We start from the raw sequence: 10,511 nt of genomic DNA, 5'->3' as shown, positions 1-10,511 counted from the left end.
AGACAACACCAACCATCACAGAAAATATTTGAGGATGGACACCAAGAGTAGTTCAGGCAGGATCCTCCTGAGACTGTTTGGCTGTTCCATGAACAAGGGCCCTATTGTCTGCCATACTTTTCCATTGTATTGGGCTACCTTAGGTCACAAAGTGGCAATGCCTGGGGAAGAGGGTAGGGTGATTTTTCCAGGCTTCCCCCATAATTAACGAGACAAATGGGGAGGGTGTATATTGTAATTTTCTGTAGGGTGGAATATTCCATCCTGCAGGGAGCCTTGTTAAGACTAAGGAAGTCAGACTGGAGAGATAGTTCCATGGTAAGAGCACATCCTACTCTTCCTAGAGGACTACTTAAATTTGATTCCCAGCACTCACATGGAATGACTCACAACCTCCTGTAACTTCAGCTCTGGTTTCTGAGGGCCCTTGCACAAACCTACACATGTCCACATACATACAGAGTTAAAATAAAACCTTTTAAAAAATGGTTTACTAGATGGAGGAAGTAAACAAGTGAGAACCCCAGGAATTCCCTGAAACTGATCGGATGCACTAGTCCCTCCACCCCCAAGTCTTATATAAACAGTAAGGGCAGGTGAGAGACACTCTCAGACAAGCCGAGCTGCCTGGAAGGCATACTCTTAAGTTGTGTACTGAGCTCCAGGGTTCTAGCTTTTGTGAGTTGTCATTCCTGCTGGTGTAGATCTTTGGTGATGCAGCTGCCTGAGTCATTTCTGCTTTTGTGAATAACTCCTCAGCTATACTCATTTAAGTAACCTCAATAAAACTCATTGGTTCACCGAGTTGGATCCTTTCTTTGGTTTGCCTTTGATTTCCTATCTTGGGTAAGTAGGTATTCCTATCTCCCGGGAATACAACTATCTACCTCGTCTCTTTCCTCTTCTCACTGAGTCTACACCACCCCGGGCCACACTGTTCTTTCTAGAGTGTCCTACTTATGTCTCAGCTCCTGCCTTCACTGTTCAGCTAAATCCTGTTGGGCCTCCAGGGCTCAGTTGAATTGCTTCTCTGCCTTCTGGCTAAGATCAAGGGCAGGTGTCAGCTGAGACAGCGCAGCTGCCGTGAAGCCTTCCAGGAGTACCCTCTACCCTAGTGGGGTCTGTTAGGCTCCCGAAGTGCATTGCTTCTCTCTACCATGGATCTATCTCTGGTGTGCCTCACTGCTGGTCTGTCCTCCTCTCTCAGCCCAAGTTTCCCTTCGGGGCAGTTGCTCGAACTCTCTCTTGCTTTGTCTCCATTTCCTTAGGGCTTTGCACAAATGTCAGGTACATAGCCACTCCCCAGGGGATCCTGTTGAGTTCTGTTATAACAATAGCCACCTCTTGCATATGTAGTTTTCTAGCTTCAAAAGCCTCTTAGGTGGCTGTCATCTGAAGAAACATGGTTTGAGGTAGGTCGGTGTGGTGGGGGTCAGGCACTCGCCCCTGCAGCACAGGCTGGCCACCCACATCGACTCCCTGGAGGTGGGTGGGGATATGCTTGTGATATATTTAGTTCTAAGTGGGAGTCTCTGTAGAGCTCCGATTCCAGGCTTGCTGTTGCATTGGGAGTGGGGGGTAGGGAAGAGGCTAGGAGTTCTTGCTTTCAGGGATAGGGGAGGAGCTGGGGCCAGCTTTACCAGCTGATGCCCAGGGTGGGTGTGTTCTCAGGAGTGCAAACTTAGGAGCGAGGGGCTTCTGTTCATCCACTTGGAGTTATTTGCAACGACTGAAAAATAGTGTTTCAGAGCCAGATGCCTGTCATCTCAGCACTCAGGAGAAGGAGGCTGGCTAAAGCCAACCTCAGTTATTTCATGAGGTAGAGGACAGCCTGGCAATATGTGACCCTGCCCCCAAAATGACATTTCAAGAGCTGAGGTTGTAAATTAGCACTAGAACACTTGCTGAGTTTGTGAGGGGCTCTGGGTTCCATCTCCAGCGTGAAAAAGTAAAATAAATAAAAAATACAGACCTGTTGATAAACTACATATGTGTGTGTACAAGGCAAAAGGGAAAATAGAGATGGCACCTGTAATGGGACAGTGACTGGACTGGCTCAAATTATAGTTCTGCTGCTTGCTCACATGAACTTGGACAGCCTAGCCATCCTGTGCCTCAGTTTCTTCAGGTAAAGGAGACAGAAAAAGCATCGTTCAAAGGCACCACTGAGAAGAGTAAATGGGTTACTATTTGCCAGAATATATAAAAATGATCCATGCTACATGCTAAGATTCAGTCATCAAAAGTGACTTTTGTTGTCTTAGTTATATCAGATATGTATAAGAAGAAATAAAAAGATGGAAAATATGTCAATCACATTTTTGGGGGTGTGTGGCTTAGTGTATAGTTTTTGTTCTCTTTTCTTTTACTTTTGTTTTTTTTTTGTGGGGGCAGGCAGTTTCTTTTTCTTTTCTTTTTTTTTCCTCTTTGTTTTTTGTTTCTTTGAGACAGGGTCTCACTCTGTAGCTTTGGCTGTCCCAGAACTCACTCTGTAGATCAGGCTGGCCTCAAACTCATAGAGATTGCCTGCTTCTGCCTCTCAAGTGTTGGGATTAAAGGCGTGCACAAATATGACCAGCTCCAAGACAGTTTCATAGCCCAGGCTGGCCTGGAAATCACTATGTAGTCCAGGCTGGCCAACAACTTTGGTTCATTTATTTATTTCAAAATTTATTGTAATGAACTCACAAATAAAAACATCATGCTGAGACTAAGAAAATGTTTCAGTAGCTACTTTCTTTTGTCCTTCCTTCCTTCCTTCCTTCCTTTCTTTCTTTCTTTCTTTCTTTCTTTCTTTCTTTCTTTCTTTCTTTCTTTCTTTCCTTCCTTCTTTTGTGTGTGTTTGTATCATGGCACATGTTTGTGGAGGTCAGGGGACAACTTTGAGAAGTCAGTTCACTTTTTTTTAAAAAATAAGATTATTTATTTATTTACTTTATGTTTATTAGTGCTCTATCTGCATATACACTTGCAGGCCAGAAGAGGGCATCAGATTCCAATACAGATGGTTTTGAACCACCACGTGGTTGCTGGGAATTGAACTTAGGACCTCTGGAAGAGCAGACTGTGCTCTTAACCACTGAGCTCTCTCACTCACATCATATGGGTTCTGGGGAATCTAACTCAGGTGGTGAGTAGCAAGTACCCTTACCCTCTGAGTCATCTCATTGGCCCTTCCTGGGAATTCTTAATCCTCTTGCCTCTACCTCCTGAATGCTGGGTTACATATGTGCACCGCAATAATCTGCTTGATCTCTCCTCCATTCCAAATATTTTATTTTGATGTTTTGCAGTGCTGGGTGAGACCCAGAGTCTCAGACATGCTGGATAAGTTCTTCACACTGAGCTACCTTCTCTAGATAGTTTACGGTGAGGGTGTATTGCCGTTATTATCAGGAAAGAATACACTTATTTCCCTCCCCCCACCAAGTGACAATATCTGCTTGGACGTAAGAGGGCTGTAGCTCCATGATTACCACCTGGCCTCCCCAGAAACACACCCACATAGATGTTTTTCTTTCTCAGAATGACAGCTCACATGTAATCTTTCTCTAAACAGTCCAGGCTATACCTTCCATCTTTCATCTGCTACTTTAATAATTTTATATGATGCCTATTGAAACAAATAGCCAAGCTGTTTAAATACCCACAGCCATAAACTGTCACCACCTGATGACAGTGACAGTTCCCCAGGCGGGCAGCATCAGAAATGAAGCTAAATCACCCTGACCACTCCTGTCATCGCCACACTCCCAGGATCGAGGGAGACAAGGGCATTGACAGAGAAGGAAATGCCAACTGCTGAGAAAGTGATTCCGGCTTCATCAGCTGGCCTGCCAGGCCGGCAGCCTGCCAGAGGAAGCCAGCCAACTGGCCAGCTGGTCAGCAAGCGACTGTGCCAGGCACATAGTAGGCATGCAGTGACTCCCCGTCAAGGCCGATTGGAACTTTGTCACTTGCAGTGGGTCACCAGTGTGTGTGAGTCCGTCTTAGGGAGCGTGTCTGTGTTGGGGAAAGAACGGGGATGCTGTTAGGTGCTTCTCACCCCTCAATGCCATTTGGTCCTTTCAGAGCATTTTTTAAGGACTCATTTCTATTATGTAAGTGTGTGTATCTGCATGTGCCCATAAGAACAGGTACCCTAGGATGCCAGGATGCCAGGAGCAGGTGCCTGAGACGGTAAGAAGCCAGTTACACCTGACCTGAATGTGTAGGTGTGTGTCTCTGCATGTGGGCATGTGCCCATGAGAACAGGTACCCTAGGATGCCAGGATGCCAGGAGCAGGTGTCTGAGATGGCCAGAAGCCAGAGTTACACCTGACCTGAGTGCTGGGAACTGAATTCCTCTGGAAGAGCAGCAAGTACTCTTAGCTCTTGATTGGAGCCATCTCTCTAGCCCTGCCCGCTTCAGGCCTTTCTGCCAAGGCTTTCGTGAATTCTGAGGCCTTTGTGGTCCCCTGTGCAAGGGGTCTACTGTAGGTTTTGATAGAGCTTTTCCTGACCTGTCTTGAGCTATTGCTTTAAACGACCATGATAACAGTTGTTGTTCAGGTCTTACTGCTGTTTGTTTCCCACCTTTGGTGGTTTCTTTAATCTTGTTTTGTTTAGAAATAAGATATTGCCATGTAGCCCAGGCTGGCCTCAAACTGCTGTGCACAGTATTGTCCCTGACACTTGAATTAGCTAGGATGACAGATATGTGTCACTGTGCTTGGGTATCCCTTTTCTGATTTTCCCTCCATCTGTCTTCCCACCCTTGCCTATATCTATGCATCCAGTTCCTTGCACCAGGTGAGCACTGGAGTCACCAAGTGCTGGCCATCAGATGTCCCCTTCTACAGACATCCCCATCCCCATTGTCCCCTTACTTCCTCTCTTGATGACGGGTGGGGCTCTTGTGTAGATTGGGGCTTGAAGGAGAAACCCGGGGAAAATCAGAGGCAGGCAATCGGCTCAGCGGTAGAGTGCTTGCCTGGCACAGTCTAGGCTCTGGGCTTTATCGCAAGTGTCATCAGAAGCACAATGCATAGCTCAGAAGACTGGAAGTCGGCAGAGGGCCCCTCTGAGAGAGGACGGCAAAGGGGACTATGGTTAGCAAAAGGGAGGAAACGGGCAGGGGAGCTGCAGCCAGTTGAGCCCCAGTGAGCTTGCTCATGGCCGACTCTGTGACTGTGAGGCAGAAATCAGATGCTAGAGAATGGCTAGACGAAGAAGAAGAAGTAGGGGAACAGGAGCCACAGCCATTCTTTAGAGGAGGTGGGCAGTGAGAGGGAAGGATGGACGCTCAGGAGCCAGGGCCAGCTTTGGGCAGGATGAGGTTTGGAGCAGAAGGAGCGGTTCTCTTGGGGCTGTGTGCCTGTTAGGCAAGTACACAGTCTGTGTGAGATTGATCATCTTTCCCCTCCCCAATGGCTCCTTAGTCACCAGAGTGCCAACTCATCGGACTTGTCAGCCCTCCATAACTACTGAGCACCCAACTGTGTACCAGATGCTGTTTTGAGTGTTGGGGATCCCGCTGAGAAAAGGCAGCTGGGACCTTTGCTGTTAGGGGTCTAATCAATGAGAGCAGGAAGGAGTGCCGTGAGTGTGCTCAAGCTAGAAATGGGGGGTGGTGTGGTGGGGGGAGCTCTGCCAAGGGCTGAGGCTTCCATCTGCCCTGTGGTGTTACCCCAGCTGGGGCAGGATCAGGGCTTTCCTATGGGCTGACTGAAATGTGAACAGGTGAGTGGCTCTGCGAGGCTGCTGCCTCTGTGTCTGGGGTTAGGTGGAGTAGCTGCAGTTCATCGGGGAGGGAAAGTTGGGTGTGACAGGGAAGGAAGAATGATGTCCTGGTTTGCCTCTTCTCTGTTGCTATGATAGGACACTGACCAAAAGCAGTTTAGGGGAAGGAAGGACTTATCTGGCTCACAGGTCATAGTCTATCCTCAGGGAAGCCAAGGCAGGAAGCCAAGGCAGGAACAGAGCAAAGACCATGGGCCTGCTTGCGTAGGGACAGCACCACCCGTGGTGGGCTGGGCCCTGCCGCATCAACCAGTAATCAACGAAAAGCTCTACACACATGTGCACAGGCCAATCTGACAGAGGCAATACTGCAGCCCAGGTTCCCTCTTCTCAGGTGCGTCTAGGTCTGAGTCAGCCTGACAAAAATTCACTGCGGCAAGTGGGAACTCACATGACGTCCAACCACTTGTCCAGGGTGGCCTGCTGGAGAGGCTGGCACCCTTCACTACAGAGCTCCATGTACTCACCAGGGCTGGGGAGTGGAAGGGAGAGGTCGTTGATGAGCGTGGGGGTATTTGCTCCCCACCACCAGGATGGGTCAGCACAGTAGTGACAAAGGCCCTCCTCGCAAACACCTACTCGCTGCTTCGATCCCCTCCCTGAACTCACATACATGAGGTCTTGCTGTACCTCTTCTCCCTCAAGCCCGTGCTCCGCCCCAGCACCACCCAGGGAAGGGTATTTAGGGAATGTGGTTACAGCTTAGGTAACTCTCTGGACTCTGTGCCAAGCAAGCCCAGAGTTGGGGATGGAAAACATGGCCCGTGGTGACAAGGGTAGGTGTTAGTTTAGAACAGGTGGGTGGGGAAAGTCCCTTTTGGAAGTGGCTTTTGCAGCCAGACCTGGGGGAGAGAGTTGGCATGTTTTGGGGGACAGGAAGAAACTGGGCATCTGGGGCTTCGAATCAGGTGAAAATGGAAAGGGAATCAGAATGGGCAATGGGAGCTGTAGCAGGCAGCATCTCACAAGCCAGTCCAGGGGGCTGGATTCGGTTCTGGTCCTGGTGGGGGAGGATTTAATGCAGGGTGGCTGCCTGGCATGCTCTAAGCTCATTTGTGCTACTAGGTTGATCAGGGAGTGGGTGCAGGGGTAAGACTGGAAACTGGGGTGCCCAGATCTGGGAGTGACTTCAAAGGTGACTCATATGGACGTAGATCTATGAAGAGAAGACTCAAGGGCCCCTCATCTTCGGGGAGGGGCTGGGGATGTAACTCAATTTGTAGCTAGTGCTTTTCTAGCATACATGAAATTCTGGGTTCAGTTCCCAATGCTGCTTAAGCCAGGGAGAGTGATGCATGCCTGTGATTTCAACACTTAGTGGGCATGGAGGCAGGAGGATCAGGAGTTCAAGGTCATTCTTAGGTATGTAATGAGTTCTGGGCTAGCCTGGGCGATATATAAGACCCTGTTTCAAAAACAAACAGCAAAGGGACTGCTTTAATCTTAAACCACTTTGATATTTGCTCCTGAAATAGGCTGTCCCTTCCCCAGTGGCCTCTGCCCTCCGCGCTGTGAGAAGCCATCTTCTGCAGTTCCTCTGTTATACAGGCTGATTGCACCAACCCTCAACCCCAGCTGTTCCCAGCCTTGGGGGTTTCTGACAGCCCCTCAGGCAACCTGTGCTTTAAGATGGACCCAATGCAGCCCATCTCCTCAAAGGTCCTGCCACAGTGAGAGGCAAAGACAGGTAATAATAAAAGCGAGAAGCAGCCTGGGGGGAGAAGAGAGTTTTATCCTCCCAACCCTGCAAGTTCCCCTTAGCTCCAAAGCCACAGAGAGTTCTCTGAGAACAAATGAGTAATAACCCAGCAAAAACACTTTCCTGGGAGCAGAGGGAGAAGACGCCGGGCAGGATTCTGTGTTTGATTAGAATCTTACTTCCAACCTGCAACCTCCCTGGTGCCAGCCTCCCACGCTCACCACCCCAGCAGAGCTTCACTGCTCAGAGGTGGGGAGAGCTGGCAAGTGGGCAGCGGTGGGACCTGCAGGCTCCTGAAGCTTCTGGCGGACCTCTAAGCGACAGGATGGGGAGGAGGTGAATCCTCCACCTGCTTTTCCAAGGGGGGACCTTATAGGGGTTTAGGCTCTATGGGTGGCTAGGGCGAACGGGCACACTTGATGCAGAGTTTGCTCTGTGACCTGAGGTAGTCCCTGGACCCTGTTTGTTAGTTTGCTTATTTTTCCTCTTTCCTCCTTCTTTCCTTCCTTTATTCCTTTTTCCCCCATTCCCTCTCTCTCTCTCTTTTTCTTTCTTTCTTTCTTTCTTTCTTTCTTTCTTTCTTTCTTTCTTTCTTTCTCTCTCTCTCTCTCTTTCTCTTTCTTTCTTTCTTTCTTTCTTTCTTTCTTTCTTTCTTTCTTTCTTTCTTTCTTTCTTTCTTGGGTCTTACATAGCCTGTAACTCACTATGTAGCCAAGGCTGGCTTTGTGCACCACCGTGACAAGCTTACTTTCTTCTGGTTGACTTGGGACAAGAAGGGGACCAGGCACAAGGCTGAAGTAACCAGGTATTGGGTCAAGGGCTTTCTCCTATGAGACCATTTCTATGGTACTGGGGTGAATCATATCAGATACCTCTCCTGTCTCTTTAGCATCACACCATCATTTATTCACTCGCTTGCTGTTAGTCACAGGGATACTCAGGAGGCTGTGCTAGGACAGTACAGGTAGGGTGAGAGGTATCAAGGACTTAAAAAATGACAGTGTTTATACTGAGCTCCTTTGATCTTGCTTCTGGAAATGGCTGCCCTTCCCTAGTGGCTCCTGCCCTCACAAAGCCTCCAGGGGGTTGGGAGAGGGGCAAATGAAGGGTACTAGGAACTCTAGGGGCTGTCAGAGGAGGATTCCCACAGATGCAGATATTTAAACTGGGAGCCTATGCTGGCATAATTAATTAATTAATTAATTAATTAATTAATTGATGTCAATTGATACTAGGCTAGGGTCATCTGGGAATGGGGAACCTCGGCTGAGAAAATGCCTCCGTTAGATTGGCCTGTAGGCACTTGTGTGGGGACATTTTCTTGATTAATGATTGATGTGAGAGTGCCCAGTCTACTGGGGGCAGTGCCAGCCCTGGGCAGGTGGTCCTGGATTATATAAACAAAGCAAGACGAGAAGGCCATGGAAAGCCTATAAGTAAGCAATGTTCCTCCATGGGTACTGCCTCAAGTCCTAATTTCCGGTTCCTTCGCCAACTTCCCTCAACGATCCACTGTGATCAATTGGGACAAGTGAACCAAATAAACCCTTTCTTCCCCAGGCTGTTCTGGGCATTCTGCCTATCACAGCAACAGAAAGCAAACAGGACAGGGCCAGAGAGTGACTAGGAAGGCAAAGGTGCAGAAATGGAGGAGGAGGACAGGGTCTGCAGAGGGGAGACGTGAGTGCATTCTGGCTAGGTGGGAGTGAAGTATGGTGTGATGCAAAAGGGGCCTGTGTGGGTGGAGGGGGGATTTCCCACCTCATCACTCAGAGCCCTTAGTGGCTTCAATGGCCTCTCTCTAGGAAGGTATCTATGGCCTAGGACATCTCAGGACTTTGGGTGCCTCCATAGCATCCACGTCCTTAATGCCTCCGCTCCCGCTCCCAGAGTACCATTTTTCTACTTCCTGGAAGTAAACATGGTCATGTCTAAAATGTGTGAAGAGCACTAGACTGCCCCTGGCTTGCATCTAGGACATTGGCAGAGGCAAGCCTTGTCTCTATAACTGTGTCTCAATGCTGGAGCTAAATGCCAAGTGGGAATGAGTGTCAACCATAGAAGAGCTGGATGGCCATCCCTGCAGCCCTGGAAGGAAGGGAGATTCAGACAGACTCTGAAGAAGCATGAGGACCATAGTCGGAAGAACAGGGTAAGTCTAGCTTCCTAGGGCTGCTCTCCCATGCACAGGCTGTGTGTCCTTGGGAAAGCCAACTGACCTCCTTGAGCCCAGCTGCTTTATTTGTAAAATGGTGTTAGCTGCATCTATTTCCCAAGGTGACTTTAAAGGTTAAACAGATGGTGGTGATGCTGCGGGTGGTGGTAATGGCAGTGGTGGTGGTTGTGATGGAGGTGATGATGAAGATGGTGATGATGATGACAATGATGATGGCTATGGTGGTGGTAGAGGTGGCACTGGTCGATTATGGTGATGTTTGCTCTGGTGGTGGTAGTGATGGTGATGATCACGGTGATTGTGGTGATAGTGGTGGTATTGATCATGGTGATTGTGGTGATGGTGGTGGTGGTAGGTAATGATGGTGATGGTGATGGTTATGTGCTGCTGGTGGTGGTGGTAAGAGGGAAGGGAGTGATGATGGTAACAGTGACAGCGATGATGAGGTGGTGGAGATAACATTAACATTTATTTGTTAGTTTCAACCCTCCCTTTTTAAAAAATTGGATGATGCTTTCCACTGCTGAAGTCCCTCATCAGGAATGAATCACACAACCCACAGTCTCCGGGAGTTGTCTGTCTTTGGCCAAAGTCAAGGTTGCACTCCTTGGCTGAGCGCAGTTCTGCCCCAGGCTCACTTGCAGCATGGCAGAGAAATTCCAAGTGTCCCTCTGCCCAGTCCTGCTCCTCTCCTCTTTGTAAGTGCCTTCCAGGAGCCCCCTCTGATGAGCTTTCTGTGTGCCAATGACACCTAGAGCACGCCTTAGCCTGTTCAGTGTTGTGTGACCCTCCTAACAGCCATTGGATGGTTAAAGCATGCCACACAGGTAAACCACAGAGGAAAGAGCTCTAAAT

The sequence above is a fragment of the Meriones unguiculatus genome, chromosome 3 (assembly GCF_030254825.1).
Source record: "Meriones unguiculatus strain TT.TT164.6M chromosome 3, Bangor_MerUng_6.1, whole genome shotgun sequence".
Taxonomy (NCBI): domain Eukaryota; kingdom Metazoa; phylum Chordata; class Mammalia; order Rodentia; family Muridae; genus Meriones; species Meriones unguiculatus.
This window is presented reverse-complemented; position numbering follows the sequence as displayed.